Below are 19,545 nucleotides of genomic sequence, written 5' to 3'. Positions count from 1 at the left end.
AGGAAGACAAGACAAATCGAGTTGTCGGCAGCAGCGGAACACCGATGCGGCAGGTAATTTTTTTTTTTTTTTTTTTTTACTATTGGTCCCCCCACTGCCTCCTGCACTGCCCCCCACACCTCCGCCCTTTCCTGGCAGCAGCCGCTGCTGATAATGCAATGTTACGTTCTATGGGGCACAGGCAGCAGACATACATTTTCAAACTGTGCAGTTTAGATATGCTTTGTCTGCCTCCTGACAGACAGACTCTAGCTGTCTGTGCTTGGCTGGACAATACAGCAGGTTTCAGGCCCCACTGATATTGAGATAGTTTATGGAATGCTGCATTTCTCATTTTGGTTATTTCAGGAAAGAATGGAAAATCTGTGCAATGTGGAGATGAAAGAAGTTAGGCCCATATTTATAGGGGCATATTTATACTCTGTCTGCGCCGAATGTGCATCAAATTTTTTGACGCACATTCAGCGCAAACCTTGCCCAATATTTAAACTATGACGCCCGAGCCCACAGATGACAAAATTCTGCAGTGTGCGCCATTTTTTGGATGCGGCAACCCGCCTTGCGTTAATGATATGCAAGGTAGACGTTCCCGTCCAAAAAATGACTTAAAGAGCCGTGTGTCGTATTTATGCTTTCGGCCAAAAATTACGCACGGCTGGGAGGCGGGGCCAGAAAATTACGCACAGCCCGATTTGCATCAAAATTCAACGCCTGGATCAAAATGGGGCGTTAAAATGGGGCAAACACACCTGTATTTAATCAGAACAGACAGAAGCAACAGCAGAGCAGCAGAGCAGCAAAAGAGAGACATGGAGGTGAGTTATCCAGCATGCATGCAGACGCAGAGCCCAGCAGCTACAACAGCAGCTACAACAACACCAGCAGGGACCCCAAAGGCAGCGCAGAAGGCAGGAGAGGATAATCCGCCCCAGAACAACCCTTCATGGCCTCAGGGAACACAACATCATCCAGAGGTACAGGTTGAACTGGCAGGCCATTCAGCAGCTGCTGCGCAACATTGAACCGCAGTTGGCACCCACTTTGCTGACACCCGCACCATCACAACAGAAACCAAGCTGCTTGCCGTACTTCACATGCTGGCAAGTGGCTCTTTTCAAACAACTGGTGCCCTGGTTGCCGGAATATCACAACTATCATTCTCTGCCTTTTTGCCCAAAGTACTGGATGCCATCATTTGACTTACACCCCACCACATCTGCTTCCCTATCACACTGCAGAAGCAGCAGGAAACAAAACAGGGGTTCTACCTCATTAGTGGCTTCCCACACGTCCTTGGTGCAATCGACTGCACACATACGCCTTGTGCCACCTGCTGCAACTGAACACCTCTACCGCAACAGGAAGCACACACATTCCATCCATGTGCAGGCCATTGTCGATCACCAAGGACTGATCACCAACATCGTGGCTAAATATCCTGGAAGTGTCCATGACTCATTCATCTTCCGTCACTGCAGCATCAATGAACACTTCCAGGATGGACGGTATGGCAATGGACTACTTGTTGGTAAGTACAAAAACCTACTTATATATACACTGCACAGCAACCCTCTAGGACACACAACACATACACCACAACAGCAACATGTGAACAGGAACACACTGAGGTCGTGACATCGCTAGCCATGTCTCATAAGTCTGCAGTGAACCTGTCACACATCTGAAATTAGTGTACAGTCTAATGTTAAGAGGTCAATGATCACAACGTGTGGAGTGGGTTGCCTAAATGTCACCTTGCAAATTGTAAGTGTCCCAATGACGTTTACATTAATCCATTGCATAAGTCTCAAAGGTGTGGGATGTCCAGGGTACATTGATATGAACGTGTTAACAACACTGTCAATTTTAACCTGTGCATGGAACTATCATCTCACCCTAAGTGAAGACACAGGGACACCTGTATCACAAGTCACAATGCTAGGGAGGGCACACTGTACTGCAAATCCCAAAACAAACTGCTTACAAACGGTCAGCAGACAAACACTCGTTCAGCCAAGGAAACAACACAATGCAGATGGTACATCCTAGAAGCCTAGGATGCGACATTATAACACAAAAGAGTCACATACAACACAAGACAACTACTGCCATGAAAGGTCATTCATTCATTCCCATTCATTTTCTCTTGCAGCTGATCAGGGGTATGGCATCCAGCGATGGATAATGACACCTATTGGCAACCCGAGTACTGCAGCAGAGCGTGCCTACAACGACGCACATAGGAGGACACGCACCATAGTTGAGAGGACCTTTGGCATCCTCAAGTCAAGGTCCCGGTGCCTCGACATCACTGGTGGTAGCCTCCTATATTCCCTGGAGATGGTCTGTGTAAGATCATCCTAACACGTGCAATACTGCACAACATTTGCATCAAAAGGAACATTCCCCTCCTGGAACCAGAGCCACACATGCCTGAAGAGGAGGATGGTGGCCTGCAACATGAGGGGGAACTACAGAACACGGCCGCTGGTATACGCAGGCGGCAACATATTGTCAACAATTTCTTTTAAATATAATCACCATCACCACTTTAATGAACTAATTTAAATAAAAACCTATAAGAATCACCATATCATGGTCTGGCTAATCATTTTTGCACACCTTCATCTCTACTTATCAGAATAAGAGTGTTGCCTCATGGAGCATTGCTGAGATACTGATTAGGACACTGAAAATCCCAGAGCTAATGTGATGCGTAACATACATTGGTCACATACACACACACACACTGTAAATGACATATATAATGTACATTTCCCCTTTGAAGGCCAATAGCAGAGGACCACACATACATGTTGAAATCAAGGTCCAACGCAGTATAATGGTGTATGGGTTTCTCACTTCATCAGATATGTCCCTCAGGATGGGCAGAGTATGATGCAATCATGGGCACTGTGCAGATTTATCTGACTACATAATATCAGGACAGTTGTATTGACAAGCTACGTAATTTGACAGTAGGCACATTTCAGTTATCTACTGCACAGTTGATATGTCACATTACCCAGATACAGATTCGTTGTGTAAGTGTTATTTATTGAAAAGTGCTGTAGTGCTATATGTACATTGTCCATGACTGTGAGTCCATTATAGTGACATCTTACATTGTGATCCTACACAAGGGGTTAAGGAAATGTTTTTGACATGCTGGGGTGATGTTTCAGACAGTGCAGAGGGACAGGATTTGCCAATGAGTAGGAGAGAGACAATCACATGGGCAGGCTGACAAGATATACAGTGGTAAGCAGAACAGTCATTAAGTAGAATTGTTGTAAGACTGGCATGTTACAAAGCGCAGGACCTTGGTATTAGTTGGCCATGTGGCAGGGACTAGTGCTTTCAGGTACTTTTCCTTGTGAATGTGATCTGTTCCATGTCTTCTTCTTCTGATGTGTGTGTTGCCTCCTCTGTCCTTGTTGTTGGTGGTTGTGAAGGGGCAACGCACACCTCAGTGTTAGAAGACGTGGAGTCAGACATCCCGGTCACTGCTCCCTGTGAAGGTCTTAAGGGCAATCCTGCAGCAAGGAGGATCTGCTGTTTTTTGAGAATAACAGCCACATCATGATGGTAGGCAGCCAGGTCGGCCCTGAGGGGTTCAACGTTGCATTGTGACCCAGGCACAGGATGGACCCTGACATATGCAGCATGGGTATGTCCTTAGTGCTGTGTAGCTCCTAATGTTGTTGTCATTGGCTGATGTTTGCGACAACTATGGGCATTGACATTTGACAGTACTGGGGCCTTTGTCTTTTTTCAGGGGATTGTTGAAGTTGTCATCCTCAACCCTCTAATTTAGGTGTGTATGATCCATGGGGAGGTTCCTGCCATTGGCTACTTGAGCTGCACACAGAGCGGAGGTGGTATTGGCAACTGTTGTCGCAGTTACATTCCAGTTGTCGGTATGGCTAGAGATTGTTAAGAGGGCCCTAGTTAATGTAGGGGGTATAGTGGCTGACGTGTGCCGGGATGTCAGTTTGACGTTGTGGCCTTTTCCTCCTGGCGTGGATTTCACTTTGCTCCATCGTTGGCATGGCAGCATGCCCCCATGGGACTGTTGTTGGTGTAGTGTAATGGTGTGCCCAAGCTTCTATTTGTGCAAGCCATGCCCCCATGCCATCACCCTTTACCCATGCCACTCCATGTATATGATGACTTCCATGCATTTAGTGGTCGGTATCCCCCCCCTGCTTACGGTTAACATTAGTGCATTTTGATTCCCCATGCAACTTACCCTGCATGTGCGTTGTCTCCTGGTGGGCTGCGCTGTCCTTGAATCCCTGTGACGATCTCCTCAGGGATGACGGCTGGCACCATCTCCTCCATGTGGTCCAGGGCCTCCTGCGGTGCTGGACTCCCACCTCCAGTCTGCAGTGCTGCCTTCCTGTTCCTGGCCATCTTTTCCTTTGTCCTGCACTTGCAGTCATGCCAGCGTTTCTTGCACTCGATGACTGTTCTGCGTACTTCAGCCATGCTGTTAATCTTGTCAACAATTTGTTGCCATATAGCCTCTCTCCTACTGATTGGCAACTTTGAGGTGACAAACAGTTGGTGCTGGTGTTCCGTCACCTCTTTAACCAGAATTTCCTGCTCCTCTGCACTGAAGCGACACTTTCTTTTCTTCTTATAAGTGTCCTGGTTCTTTTGTCGGTCCTCCTGGCTGGTTCCTGGTCTGTTGTCATCTTCCTGGGGTCTGTAGTGGCATCTGGGATCCATTTTGGCTCTCCTCTGGTGAAATGGCAGTGTTCGCAGGGTTTCTTGACGCTATTGCATCAAAAAACTGCGCATATCCGGTTTGCGGGGTCGTAAATCGACCCACAGTCATTTCCGACGCGTTAACGTCGTTTTGCTTTACGACTTGACGCTGCGGTGTGCGTCAAAAACAATGACTCACACCTGTGTTTTGCGCAGCTGTGCGTCAAGGTATAAATTCGACACCCGCACGGCGCACCAAAATGGCGTTAGCCGGCGGTAATATTTTTTCCGCAAAACTGCGCCGGCGCAGTTTTGCGTCAAAAAGTATAAATATGGCCCATAGTTTTTTAGCGCAGCATTTGCGTCGATTTTTTACGCAAAATCGGCACAAACTTACAAAATACAATTGTATTTTGTAAGTTTGCACTGTTTTTGCGTCACAAAATGACGCAAATGCGTCGCTAAAAAAGTATATATATGGGCCTTAGTGTCCTCTGGGTGAAGTGTGCAACCCAAACTTATATAGGGGCCTGATATAGCGCTCAGAGGATAGGAAACTCTGTCACAAATGTGACAAACATCCCGTCAACTGTATTACAGGAGTCCAGCTCTCCAAAAGTCTTAGTTTTCATTTTAACCTTAAGACTGTGAAACATGTAAGTTGTTAGTCGGAAAAAACTGCCTGAAAAGGTCTTTGGAGTCCCTATATTCCTATGTTCCTTACAGGTTTTATCCATTACTTATATTCTATATTAATGGCTCAGTAGAAGGCACTTTCAGATTCAATGCATCATACTTTAAGAGAGAGGTGCAAGTAGCTGTAGATACATTTAACTTATGGTAGCTCTCTTTTAGGAGCTACTACTGGGGAACACTGTGATGTTAACATAAATAAACGTGAATAGTGAAACAAAATATTTATATTTCAAAGCAGGAACCAGTAACTCCACCAATGTTTAAATTATTTAATTATCAAGGATTCGATTCACAAACTGTGTTTAGTAGTATGTAAGTTGTACCTAGTACCGTAATACTATGAACATTCTACAAAATGCATTTCATTCATCCATGGCCAGTGACCTTCACCTCTGCCTCACCTGCCTTTCCAGTGTGGAGATCTTCACTCACTTAGGTGTAGGTTTTCTGTAATAAATGTGTGAGGGACCTGGTGGGAGAAGTGGTGGTAACATGGGTAATCTGTACAATGAAATTAGAAGGGTTAAAGACATTTAAGAAGATGTTTAGGGAGGGGCATGCTAATACAGACACACACCCACAAAATATTAAGACCAATGCTATTCTCAAACTGCACTTCTAAAGTTACCACAGCCTTTAACGTGTGAAAGCAGGCATAACTGTACTCCAGCCCAGCCTTGAAGTCAAGTACAACACATCACCAACCACTGATAATGCAACAGTATTCCAACAGAAAAAAAATATGCAGGGAAACACAATAACACTGTATAGAAAATATTATTAAATAAGTTAAATTAAATTGATTTTTACTTTTATATATATACACACATGTCGATATACATATATATTTACTGATTATTTGATTATTTTTAGATTTACAATTTTCATAACAAATGGAATGTAAAAAATAACTGTTGAAATTTTGTTATTAAAAATGTTGACATATTAACCTCATACCGTGTAGCAAAATGTAATAAATATTAAACAATAAAAAGTGTTAGTCAATGTGTGTTTTTTAACTATTTTAAAAAAATATATAGAAAAATGTATATGATAAATTTAAATTAATTTATTATTTACTACAGATTCTAATTTATGGCTTAATGTGCAGTAGCATTTTTATTGATTATTTCTAGTTTATTAAATATTTTAAACTAATTTGCTTTTATTTTATAGTGTAGATTATTTTAATATTATTGTTAAAGTATTATATTTTAATATTATTGTTAAAGTATTATGAAATTTATCAATGTATCAATTTTCCCTATAGTGTTCTGAAAGGCGATCCCTGCACGGGAGGAGAGATCTCCACCAACAGGTGCAACAACATTAGAAGTAACTTTATACTCATATCCTTCATTTGTAAATTTACATGCATGTGTCCATCCCCACTAGTTGTATAATGGAACCAAACATGCCGGAACAACGCATGCCTTAACAACGTGGTCGTAACCACGACCGCATCATTTCCACACATGCTTTTACCATGCATGTCTTTACAACGAATTTCGTTCTAAAAGCATGCCTAGTAAAGGCATGTGTGGAAACGTATGTGAAATGTCGTGCATGGTTCTAACATGCAATGAGCCCAAAACTACCCCCACCCCTAATACCTAAACTACCCCTAACCCCCCACCCACCCTGAGCCCTAAAAAAATACTATCCTAACCCCCCTACCTCGCCCCTTTAAACTAAAGTACCCCAACCCCCCCACCCTGAACCCTAATAAAAAAACTACTACAACCCCCCCACCCCTGCCCCATAAAACGAAACTACCCCAACACCCCCACCTGCCCTCAGCTCTAAAAAAATAAAAACTTACCCCCAACCCCCGACTCTGCCCCAAAAAAGTAAACTTCCTTGACCCCACCACCCATCCTGTGCCCTAAAACAAAACTACCCCAACCTCCCACCCCTAGAAACTAAACTACCCTGACACCCTCACCCACCCTGAGCCCTAAAACCTTCCCCCAATATGTAAACTTCCCTGACTCCCTGCCCTGAGCCCTAAAAAAGGAATACTATCCAAACTCACCACCCCCGCCCCTATAAACTAAAGTACCCTGACCCCCCCCACCAGCCCTGAAGCCTAAAAAACACTACCCGACTCCCTAACCCCATAAAACTGAACTACCCCAACACCCCACCCGTCGTGAGCCCTAAAAGAAACTACTACCACCCCCCACCCCTGCCCCTAAAAAGTAAACTACCCTGACTCCCCACCCGTTCTGGGCCCTAAAATTAAACTACTCCAACCCCCCCACCCTAAAAAATAAACAACCCCGACACCCCCCTCCCCACCCTAAGCCCTAAATCCACCCCCACTGCTTAAAACTACCCACCAAACCTGCCCCAACCCTACTTACCTCAACACGTCGACTCCTGATCCTTCTTCCTCTTCTCTTCTCCCTTCTCGCACCCTGCCTAAAACCTTCCCCTACCCCTTTTATAAATAAACTACCTGCCCCCAACCCTAAGCCCTAAATACCACACCGTGGCCTCTGCATCCTCTCCCGAACAGCACATGGCTTTATGCTGTGCCTTACCACGCATATGCGTAGTTCAGCACATGCGTGGTTAAGGCACAAAAAAAAGCCAGGCCTTGTTCAGGCAAGCGTGGTTACGCTTGTGTGGGAAACGTCCGCATCCTTAATGTTGATAAGGATGTTTCCCTCCCCACTCTGAAATGGTGAACAGAAAAAAATTGTACAGTTACACATAGGTGCAGTAGTAAATATACATGTGCATATTTACCTTTGTGAATGAGGCCTATAGTGTGTTTGTATCCTGCTGCTCACTTAAGCCACCCCAATTGGGGTTATTAACACCCAATGTGGCGAATGCACCATTGGGACCAATGGATGGTCCTTTGAAGCCTGTGCTTTATTAGAAATTTGTATTGTACATTAATAAATATTGAAAGTTATTTATATGATTAATTAAAAGCATTTAAATTATTTTCCAATACAATGTATCTTACAATAATCTTAACTTCAAAAAGATTTTTAAAATATTGTATAATCAACCCCTTCGCTGCCAGGCCTTTTCCCCCTCAGGTGGCAAGTTTTTTTTTGCTATTTGGAGCCGTTTCTGCTTCGGCCCTCATAACATTTTGTCCACATAAGCCACCCACGCCAAGTTTGCGTCTTTTTTTCCCCAACATCCTGGGGATTCTAGAGGTACTTAGACTTTGTGGGTTCCCCTGAAGGAGACCAAGTAATTAGCCAAAATACAGCAAAAATGTCATTTTTTCAAAAAAATTGGAAAAGAGGGATGCAGAAGAAGGCTTGTGTTTTTTTCCCTGAGAATGCCATCAACAAAAGGTTTGCAGTGCTAAAATCACCATCTACCCAGCTTTCAGGAACAGGCAGACTTGAATCACAAAACCAAATTTGTCAACACAAATTTGGCATTTTACTGGGACATACCCCATTTTTACTATTTTTTGCGCTTTCAGCCTCCTTCCAGTTAGTGACAGAAATGGTTGTGAAACCAATGCTGGATCCCAGAAAGCTAAACATTTCTGAAAAGTAGACAAAATTCTGAATTCGGCAAAGGGTAATTTGTGTAGATCCAACAAGGGTTTCCTACCAAAAATAACAGCTGAAATAAAAAAATAGTGAAATTGTGGTGAAAAAAACCAGCCATTTTCCCCCACATTTTTCTCTGTAACTTTTTCCTGCGAAGTCAGATTTTTGAAAGCAGTATACTGTTACGTCAGCTTGACTCTTCTGGATGCGGGGATATATAGGGCTTCTAGGTTCATCAAGATCCCTAAGTACCCAGAGCCAATAAATGAGCTGCACCTTGCAATGGGTTTTCATTCTATACCGGGTATACAGCAATTCATTTGCTGAAATATAAAGAGTGAAAAATAGGAATCAAGAAAACCTTTGTATTTCCAAAATGGGTACAAGATAAATTGTTGAGAAGCAGTGGTTATTTGCACATCTCTCAATTCCGGGGTGCCCATACCAGCATGTGAATTACAGAGCATTTCTCACATAGACGTCTTTTTTACACTCTGTCTTACATTTGGAAGGAAAGAATTTAGAGAAAGACAAGGGGCAATAACACTTGTTTTGCTATTCTCTGTTCCACCATGTCTTCCGATAAAAATGGTACCTCACTTATGTGCTCACGACAGGAAACGCATCATGGACACATCACATTTTTACATTGAAATCTGACCTAATTTTTGCAAAGTGCATGGCTGTAGATTTTGGCCTCTAGCTCAGCCGGCACCTAGGGAATCCTACCAAACCTGCACATTTTTGTAAACTAGAAACCTAGGGGAATCCAAGATGGGGTGACTTGTGGGGCTCTCACCAGGTTCTGCTACCCAGAATCCTTTGCAAACCTCAAAATGTGGCCCCAAAAACACTTTTTCCTCACATTTCGGTGACAGAAAAGTTCTGGAATCTGAGAGGAGCCACCAATTTCTTCCACCCTGCGTTCCTCTAAGTCTCCTGATAAAAATGGTACCTCACTTGTGTGGTAGGCCTAGTGCCTGCAAAAGGAAATGCCCCAAATCTGGACACATCAAAATTATCAAATACAAAACTACCTGTTTTTGAGTGGGGGGGGGGCACCTGCTTTTTTGGTCCTGGGCTCAGCAGACATCTAGGGAAATGTACTAAACACAGACATTTCTGAAAACTAGACACCCGAGGAAGTCCAGGGAGGTGTGACTTGCGTGGATCCCCCAGTGTTTTCTTACCCAGAATCCTCAGCAAACCTCAAATTTAGGTAAAAAATCAGATTTTTCCCACATTTCTGTAAGGAATCACTGCATGGGACAAATTTCCTACCACCCAACGTTCCCCTCAGTCTCGCGGTAAAAATGATACCTCACTTGTGTAGATGGGCCAAGTGCCTGTGACAGAGAAGAGGCAAAAACATGTCGAAATTTAGGGGGAACCAAAGCAGGTCCAAAAGGGCAGTTTGAAAAAAAACATTTTTAGACAAGTGCAGCAGAATTTTTATTTGTATAGATGAGATAATGGTGGGTGGTAGGAATTTTGTGGATTCCTGCAGATTCCATCACAAAAATGTGGGGAAAATGTGTGATTTCCAGCAAAGTTGGAGGTTTGCAGGGCATTATGTGTAAGAAAATGGGGTGAGGTGCATGTGAAGCACACCACCCTAGAATCACCCAGATGTTTAGCTTTGAGATGTGTCTAGGTCTTGTGGATTTTTCTACATGGCAGCAGCCCAAAGTCCAAAAAGTGCAGCCCTCACCATTCCAAGTGGGATGATTTTGAGAGTTAGCCAAGCTCTCATGGCCCAAATGTAAAACCAAAACCCAAAATAATCAAATGTCCTCTTGCTTGCTGTGGGATAAGATGTTTTAGTGTGCAGGGGAGAGTTGAAAGACTGTTACCCCTTTCAGTTGGGGTGGCAGCGTAACCAGGTTGGTAGCCACCATGACACTATTTTTTGTTTTTTTTTAATTCCCTGACATTTAGTAGGCTTTCTGTCCCCTTGGGGTGTGGATTGGGGGTAATTGCCCCATCTGCCCACTTATGGGCAGAACAACTTTGGCCCCATTTATTTGGGGTGGGGGTATGGCCATAACCTTACCCTCTTATTTTGAAAAAATCTTCCATGATCTCTGTTGGGCTTTCTGCCTTTCCCAAAATAGGCCAATCTGCCCCCAAGGGGGGCAGATATGGCAAACAGTAATGTGCCTACATGGGGAGCGACCCTTGCCCAAGGGGCTGCCCCCCCAAACAAAACACACACATACACACACACCAATCCCTGGTGCCTCGTGATTTCTGCCTGCCTTGGGGGCACATCGGCCTAAGAAAAATAGGCCTATCTGTCCCCAAGGCAGGCAGAAATGGCCTAAATACAGTTGGCCCCCCAGGGTAGTGGTCCTTGCCTAAGAGGTCGCTCCCCATATATAAAAATCAAAAGTAAACATAAAAAGCTATATATCCCTTGTGTCTAGGGGATTCTGCCCCCCCTGGGGGCAGATTGGACTAATTATAATAGGCTGGTAGCCCTAAAAATATTCCCCCCCTGGGGAGCGGCCCTTGCCCAAGGGGCCGCTCCCCTCATGTCAATAACAAAACAAAAAAATTCCCTGGTGTCTAGTGGTTTCTGCCTCCCCCTGAGGGCAGATCGGCCTAATTATATGAGGCCAATCTGCCCCCAAGGGGGACAGAAATGGCCTAAAATTTATTTTGCCCCCCGGGGAGCGACCCTTGCCTAAGGGGTCGCTCCCCACTTATAAAAAAAACAACAAACAAAAAAATAATTCCCTGGTGTCTAGGCGGTTTCTGCCCCGCAGATCGGCCTAATTATATTAGTCCAATCTGCCCCCGGGGGGGGGGGCAGAAATGGCCTAAAAATAAATAAATTGGCCTCCTGGGGAGCGGCCTTTGCCTAAGGGGCCGCTCCCCTCATGTCAAAATCACAAAAAAATTAACTCCCTGGTGTATAGTGGCCATTTCTGCTGTGATCGGGCTGCAGAAATGCTGAGAAAGACATCAAAGGAAAAGAAAGGCCTTTCCTTTCCTTTGATGCCTTTCTTGGTCCCTCCACGTGATCAGGGGAGAAATGCAAAAGCATTTCTCCTCCGATCCGCGCTGGAAGCTCAGCATATGCCACGGGGGTGTAGGGTGGAATGGGAAGTGATTCTCCTTCCATCCCTGCAGTGCGGGCGGTGAGGCGAGGCTCATGGGGGGAGCGCTAGCATGAGCTGGTACCAGGACGTAACGGTTATATCATTGGCGCCTCCGCGCCGCAGCCAAGGAGGTAACCTCTACAACCTTGGCTGTCAAGGGTTAAAGAATAATCATTTTATTTTTATAGATACATTTTTAGCAATAAAATATATATTTTGTATACATTTAAAATTTTATATAACTTAATATAATTTAAGTTGACATTATTTCCAATGGAGTTTTATTTTAAGTCCCTGTCTTCATTATTTTCTTTGGTTGGGGTTGCAGTACTTATGGCTGGCCATGTGTGGTGCAGGACTTATTTCAGCAAGAGCTGGAGTAATTTACTACTCCTTTGGATTACTTCAGGGCTGCAGTAAACTTAGAAGTGCAGTTTGTGAATAACAATTGGCTTCATTTTTTGTCGGTGGAAGCATGTCCCTAAACCTATCCACAGCCATCCCTTAACACCTCCTCCCTCCTCCTTAATCTCCGCCCGTGTAGTTGTAAGTCTTAATATTCCCTTTTTCGAGGGGCAGGCAATACATTCCTCTCCACCGGCAGAGTTGCTGGAGCTTTGGTGATTCTGCATTACACGTTACATGGAGTTTAGCCAAATTCAGCTGACCGCCATGTAGCAGAGATTTTTCTCAAATGTGGCTCACCAACAGTAAGTTGGCTAGCGTGAGCAAGAATTGGCTTCTCCCAGCTCAATTTTTGGGTGCTAGGAGAGCACTCAGCAAGACTTTCCTAACACAGGCTATCACATCCGTCCGTGCTCGAGCAGAAAATGTACTTGAGGGGCAGCAAAACTGACTCAAGCAGCAGTGCCCTCTGGCTAGCCACATGGCACTGTTCACACTGATTTTTCAGCTCAGTGCAACGTTCTGTTGCTAAAAATCAGCGTGGACAGTGCTTTGTGCCTATTCCCTCCTACTTGCGGAGCTCCGCAGAACCTCGCTGAGTTTTCATTGAACACCGTGGAATTCCACATAGTGAAAATCCGCTTACCCCTATCTATTGTGAATAGCTAAAGTAAGTGCTTAAAATGATAACCAATACTAAACCCACATCAAACTTCTCAGACCAATTTCTGAGAGCCTTCTTAAAGACATAGGCTAATAACCTAATAAATACATCTCTCAGACAAATTGTGTACCTGAATGCTTAAAATTAGATCATTTAATCCTTCTCCTAAGAAAAGGAGCAGGCCTGAAAGATATGAACAATTTTCACCCAGTAATAACCCTTACAGTCTCAAATAAATGTATGGAAAGTTGTCCATATCATTCAATCCGTATTGGAGTATTATCTTTCTGATAATCGACAATGAAGATTTAGACGTCGATGAAGCACAGACACTGTCTTGCTGCAAGTCTCTGATAATACACTATAAATCACAGATAATGGGAACACTTGCCTCCCCCTCCTACTAGACATATCAGCAGCGTTTGATTCGGTCGATCATCTCACTCTTTTAAACACCCTCAAAGACTGTGTGGGAATAGGTAGAAAGATTCTCAGCTGGTTTGTTTCATACAAACAGCAAATAAAAATAAAAAAAACATATTCGATGAATACGTCTAAACAGAAAAGGGGCACTTAGGGGCCCATCCCACATTTTAATGTTTTAATTGAATCTTTGGCTTTCTTATTTTGTCCATCATGAACAGTTATTCTAAGACTGATCATGCCCCTGTTACCATAGTCTGGCCTGAAGTGAGTGGAGAAATTAAGAAGGCTAAATGTACAAAAGGATTGTGTTGCCCTTGTGTCACACAAGGTGACACAAGGGCAATGCAATCCTTGAGTCAGATTTGCCAAGCTACTCAAAGCCACCTTGCTTGGCCCCGTGTGGCTTGGTAAATCTGGAATAAACTAAGTCTACGCATGTCGAAGCCTTGTGTTACTTTGCCCATGGTAGGTGTTACATGGGTGGAGAATGGGTGCTCCCACGCATTCTCCCATGTATTTTGTCAGAATCCCAAATTTACCAAGACAAGTAAACCTGGAAATGCGTCACAATTGTACGTCTTCAGTCTTCCTGACAGAGGTACAAAAAGGAGAAATATCTTTATTCCTCCTTATTTTTTTACTATTTCTAAATGTACTGCATTCTGCAGCACACTTAGAAACAGGAATATGCCTCCCTCTAAAGATTGTTTTTTTGCAGGATGGTGACACTTCCTGCTCAAAAAACAATCCAGCGTGCAACACAGGAACCTTTCTGCATTGCATAAGGGTGCGTGCATTGGCACTAAGCAGCACACAGGGCACCAGAGCAAACCAATGCAAGAATGCACCATATGTTAGTAAATATGGCACATTCCTGCTCTCTCCATTTGCAGCAGGCTGTCTTGCTGCATTAGGCTGCGTCAAACATTGATAAATCCGGCCTAGAGTTTGTAGTGACAGGGCTGAATGTGGTAAGGGGCCCTGGTCTACCATATCCTACATATATGTATTGACCGTGGGCTGAATGGGGGCCCCTTGAAGGGTTTGAGGCCGCCTGGAGAATTGCCCTCCACCCTGCGCCACAGATGCTGCATGGGTTTGCGTTACACCCCTATTTGCAGGATCCTTAATCAACGCTTAGCTTATAACCATAGGACTGCTTAGTTAACCATGGGGATACATTTTCATGCCACTGCACAGGGCCGGCTTTGGGCAGTGTGACGAGTGCCACCACACCTGATGCCAAGCTCAGGAGCCACTGTATGTTGAAATGTTTCATTGGACTAAAGTACATGCTGCATAATTCATGGGCTCCCATCAATATTAAACAATTATTAAAAAAGCAATAATAAAAATGTCAAGATAACAATAAAGTAGCACAGAGTGTTAATGTGCCTGCTGCAAATGATATGTACCATGCAGATCACAAAATTGTATTTTATGTAGATAGCTTAATGGTTACTACTTTTGTCTAGGCATGGGTGTAACTCATGGAGTTTTATTCTGTGGAATTCCGTGGAGTTACAAACAAAATTCAGTGGGATTCCACAGAATTCAATGAACAGGCAGAAGACTGCTTGTACGCCCGTTTGTGCTGCTTATTCTAGCCAGTAGCATGTTCCACACTGAAAAATCAGCGTGAACGTCATCATGAGGTGCCCAAGGGCACAGCCATTTTGTTTTGCTTGCTTCAGTCTTTCCTTGCTCGCTGCCTCCGACCCTCCCTATCCCAAACCCTCCAACCCCATCTTCTCTTTCCTGTTCCTCCATCCCTCCATTTTTAAACTTAGTTTGTTTTTGTGTTGTTGGCCCTCTGTTTATTATTGTGTTTATTTTAAATGTTGTCATCTTTTTTTGTATTTTAATCATTTTCTGGCCTATCCTACCTGTCCTCCTCCTGTTCCACGTCAGTCCCACTTCTTCCTGTTCCACTTCCTTCTTTCTTTCCTCGCCTACTCTTACTCTCCTCTGTGGCAGAAGCGGGCAGCAGGGGTACCACTCACGCCCCATGTGGCTGGCGCAGAAGGGCAGAGATATGGCCATGCCCCATCTTTAGTGAGGCGAAAGTGCAAGCACTCATTTTTTGGGTGCACCACCACCTCCCCTACATGCTAGCAGCAGATGGCAGGCCTGGCAAGGGCTATGCCCTGTGGGAGCACCAGCTGCTGTTGGGGCATGTGCAGTGGTGTGTGCGCCGCAGCACTGGGATCACTAGCACCCAACAACAGCTGATGCACCGCAAGGCAAATGTCCTTGATAGGGAGCAGGACAAGCTTGACATGCTGAGGGGCTTGGAAAGTAAATAATATTTTTGTTTTCTAAAAATTCTATTTTTTTTCAAGCAGCATGATTACAGGTAAGGTAAAGTTAAGTTTAAGTAATAGTTTTGTCCCACCCACTTATTTTTCTTAAGATGTTCTTATGAAACGTTGCTCCTTTAGTGGCTGAACTGATGTGCTCCTGCAAATTCAGGTTCTTGTCTATCATTATTCCCTGTGATCTTGCGGAATCTATAATCAGTGGTAAGCAGTTAAGAGCTGTTAGTTGTTTCATACATTCTGCGATGTTCTGTGAGTGTTTGGGCAGGGGGATTAAGAGGAATTCTTTTTTTAAAGCATTTAGTTTGAGGTGGTTGCAGGTCAGCCAGTTTTGGGTCTTTTGTAAGGCTGTGTTGAGAGACCTGATATCTGTGGGGGAAAAGAGATGCTCAAGTACACTTAGGTGTCATCCGCATACATGTGGTGTTGGATGTTAGATAAGTTCATAATTTCAGTTAAAGGCTTCTGGAAAAGGTTAAAGAGAGTGGGTGAGAGTGTAGACCCGTGTAGGACACCTAATGTGACCAGTGTGTTGTGGTATAGAGACCGATTAACCCCTATTCTTTGAGTACTGTTGCGGAGAAACAAGGCAAACCAGTTAAGGACATACCCCAATAGCCTCATCCTACATTCAAGTAGGTCCAGGAGGCTGTCATGTTTGACAGTATCGAAAGCTGACAAGAGTTTGAGGATAAGAAAGCAGGGTCAACTGTTTGTGAGCCAGTTCAGTGCTGTGGCCCTGAGGAAAGCTGGATTGTAATTGATCTAAGACACTGAATTGTTCTATGTTGTTGCATAGTTGTACATGGACACATTTCTCCAGGAACTTCGCCAGGGTCAGAATATTGGAGATTGGGCAGAAGCTGTTTAGGTCTGCGTGATCCGCCATGTTTTTTTTTCAAAATAGCGATTACTTGCCCAGCTTTTAGCCAATCTGGGCTCATTCCTTGAAATAGTGAGGCATTAACTATCTTGGTCCAAAGTGGGAGAATAGACAATTTAATCTCACTGAAGATATTCAATGGCAGAGTGTCGCTGAAGTGGTTTGAGGGTTTAAGTGCTGTTAGAATTTTGTGTATGGTGCTTTCATCAAAGGTTTTTATTATATTACATGAATCGTTGTTTTGTGGGGGTGAGATGGGAGACATGATGGCTCAGCGATCAGACAAGGGAGTGCTGATAAGAGGTGTGAATGGAAGGTGCTCCCTAGCTGTCTGCAAATCACTTTCAATTTTTTTGTGTTTTCCATGAAGAAGGAAGCAAATTCCTCATAGTTTGGCTGCGGGCATTGCTTTTGGCTCGGGATCAGGTGGATCTGCGGAGGATTCGTGCCCCTAGATATCTATTTTTCTCCTGTTAACTCCGAAACTACTAAACTGATTTACACCAAATTACTAAAAGGGCTCTTTCTGGACCAATATCTAGCTTTCTTCCAAATTTTGTGTAATTCCATTCATCGATTCGGGCTGTAGTCATATCTAAATATTGCTAAATTCCCATAGGCATTGCATGAGGAAAAGCACTTCGAGACACTACCTCTTTCTAGGCCCCCGCTTGACGAATCACCACAAAACTTTCCAAACAGAACTAACTAGCGTACTAGTTTACAAAAATGAATGAACATATGTATATATATATATATATATATATATACATATATAAAACCTAGGAGTGGTAGCCACTGGATAGCTTTGGTGCCATTTGATGAATCTTCATGAATTTTCCAAAAAACAACGGTGGTCACTTCAGCTGCTGTCTAGAAAGTTTTGGAGTGATCCGTCAAGCGGGGGCCGAAAATAGGGTTGGTTACCAAAATGTGTTTTCCCTATTACTTTTTCTATAGGGATTTTGAACAGCGATAACACCAAAACCACTGCATGGAATTACACCAAATTTGGAAGAAAGGTAGCTTTTGGTCCAGAAAGAGGCCTTTTTGTTATTTGGTGTAAATCTGTTCAGTAGGTTTCTAGTTATTAATTGAAAAACACATTTGTATATATATATCTATTTATAATATATATTCCACAGAATGTTCCTGAAATATCGAAGCTCTGTGTGGCGGTCTTGTCAAGGGATTGGGAGTTCCATTAATTTGCATCCAATATTTCCTTATTAATTTGAAGGAAAGAAAACAAGACACCTTCGGTAGTTGCAAAAAAATCTATTTACACGGAACAAGGCTACGGCTGAAACGCGTTGGGAGGAAGTCTTTTTGTGCTTCTGTAAATAGATTTTTTTGCAACTACGGAAGGTGTCCTGTTTTCTTTCCTTCAAATTAATAAGGAAATATTGGATGCATATAAATATATATATATCTATAGATATATCTATATATATATATATATACATACATATATATATATATATATCTATATATATATATATATATATATAGGGACGCAGATCCACCTTGGATCCTCCTGTCACAGGCATAATGTAGCGCAAAGGGTCACAAAGTGGTGCAATGCATGCATTGTGCCACTTTGTAAATATGATGCAGCATTTTTGGCCATCTAACGCCACATTAGCATAAAACAAATCACGCTAATATGTTATTAGGATGGTTCTAGGGGCTCTTAAATCAGCCCCAGTAAATTGTTGTCTAAACTTACTTTCCGGCACAAGTTATAGTTTCTTCAGATAAGTGTAAATGTAAGTATAACTATAACTGCTGAATTTCTATGGTTTTGTATGGGTAAATCTTAAACCGAACTATAACGTCCTGTAACCTTTGTTTTTTTCAGTGAATTTCTATGGGGGGTTTTAACGCACATGTTAATATTTGTGTCAGTTTGCGGCAAGCCAATGAAGGCCTTGCTTTGCCCCAGGACCAGAGGAGGATCCAAGGAGGATCCTCGAAACACCAGAAAAAAGGGCAATTTTTTGCCTGCCCCATTGATGCCCCTACCTGTGGAGGTTAGATGGCATTAAAGAGTCAAGTTGGGCACCATATAGTGCCTTTGGTGCACCACATTGCTTTTATATTGGACTGGCCAATGGCCTTGAACTTTTGCATTTGTTATATAGAACATATATTCATACTAACCAGTTGTTGGTTTTCTGGTTACATCTTTGTCCAGCTTTTCCTTTCCTAGGTTTGAGTTGTTCCTTCCTGACATTGGTTGTGTGCGAGTATTTGTGTGTGTGTGTGGTGCTTGTGCTTCCTGTATTGTTTGGGCAGCATGTGAGGGTGTGTGCAGTGCTTTTGTCTCCTAGGGATAGTTTGTGTTTTGTGTGAGGGCATGTGTATGTTGCAGACATGTTGTGATGGTAGGATAGGTGTGGTGGCTGGATCAATGAATGTTGGTGTGGTATCTACAGGTGTGTCAGGTGTTGTGTTTGTGATGCTGGGGGTTAATAAGCTCAGAACATTAACTCACACACAACCACAGGTAGTATGTCTGCTATTTCAAGACAACTGACACCTGTCATGTGCATGAAGGTGAAATACAGTACAACATATCATGCAATTGTTCCAGCAATAGCCCAATGACTGACTGGCACATCACTAAACACACATCGGACATGACTAGCCTTACATCTATTTGGGGACGAATTCAGAGAGACAAACCACATATGAAGCTACCATGACAGATACACCCACCATGGTGCAAGGCAAATGCCTGAATACACATACCATACCACTCACATGTGTATGTTAACTACCACATCTGCACCACATTGGGGTC

This window comes from Pleurodeles waltl, chromosome 7 (assembly GCF_031143425.1).
Source record: "Pleurodeles waltl isolate 20211129_DDA chromosome 7, aPleWal1.hap1.20221129, whole genome shotgun sequence".
Classification (NCBI taxonomy): Eukaryota; Metazoa; Chordata; class Amphibia; order Caudata; family Salamandridae; genus Pleurodeles; species Pleurodeles waltl.
Note: the sequence above shows the minus strand (reverse complement) of the source record.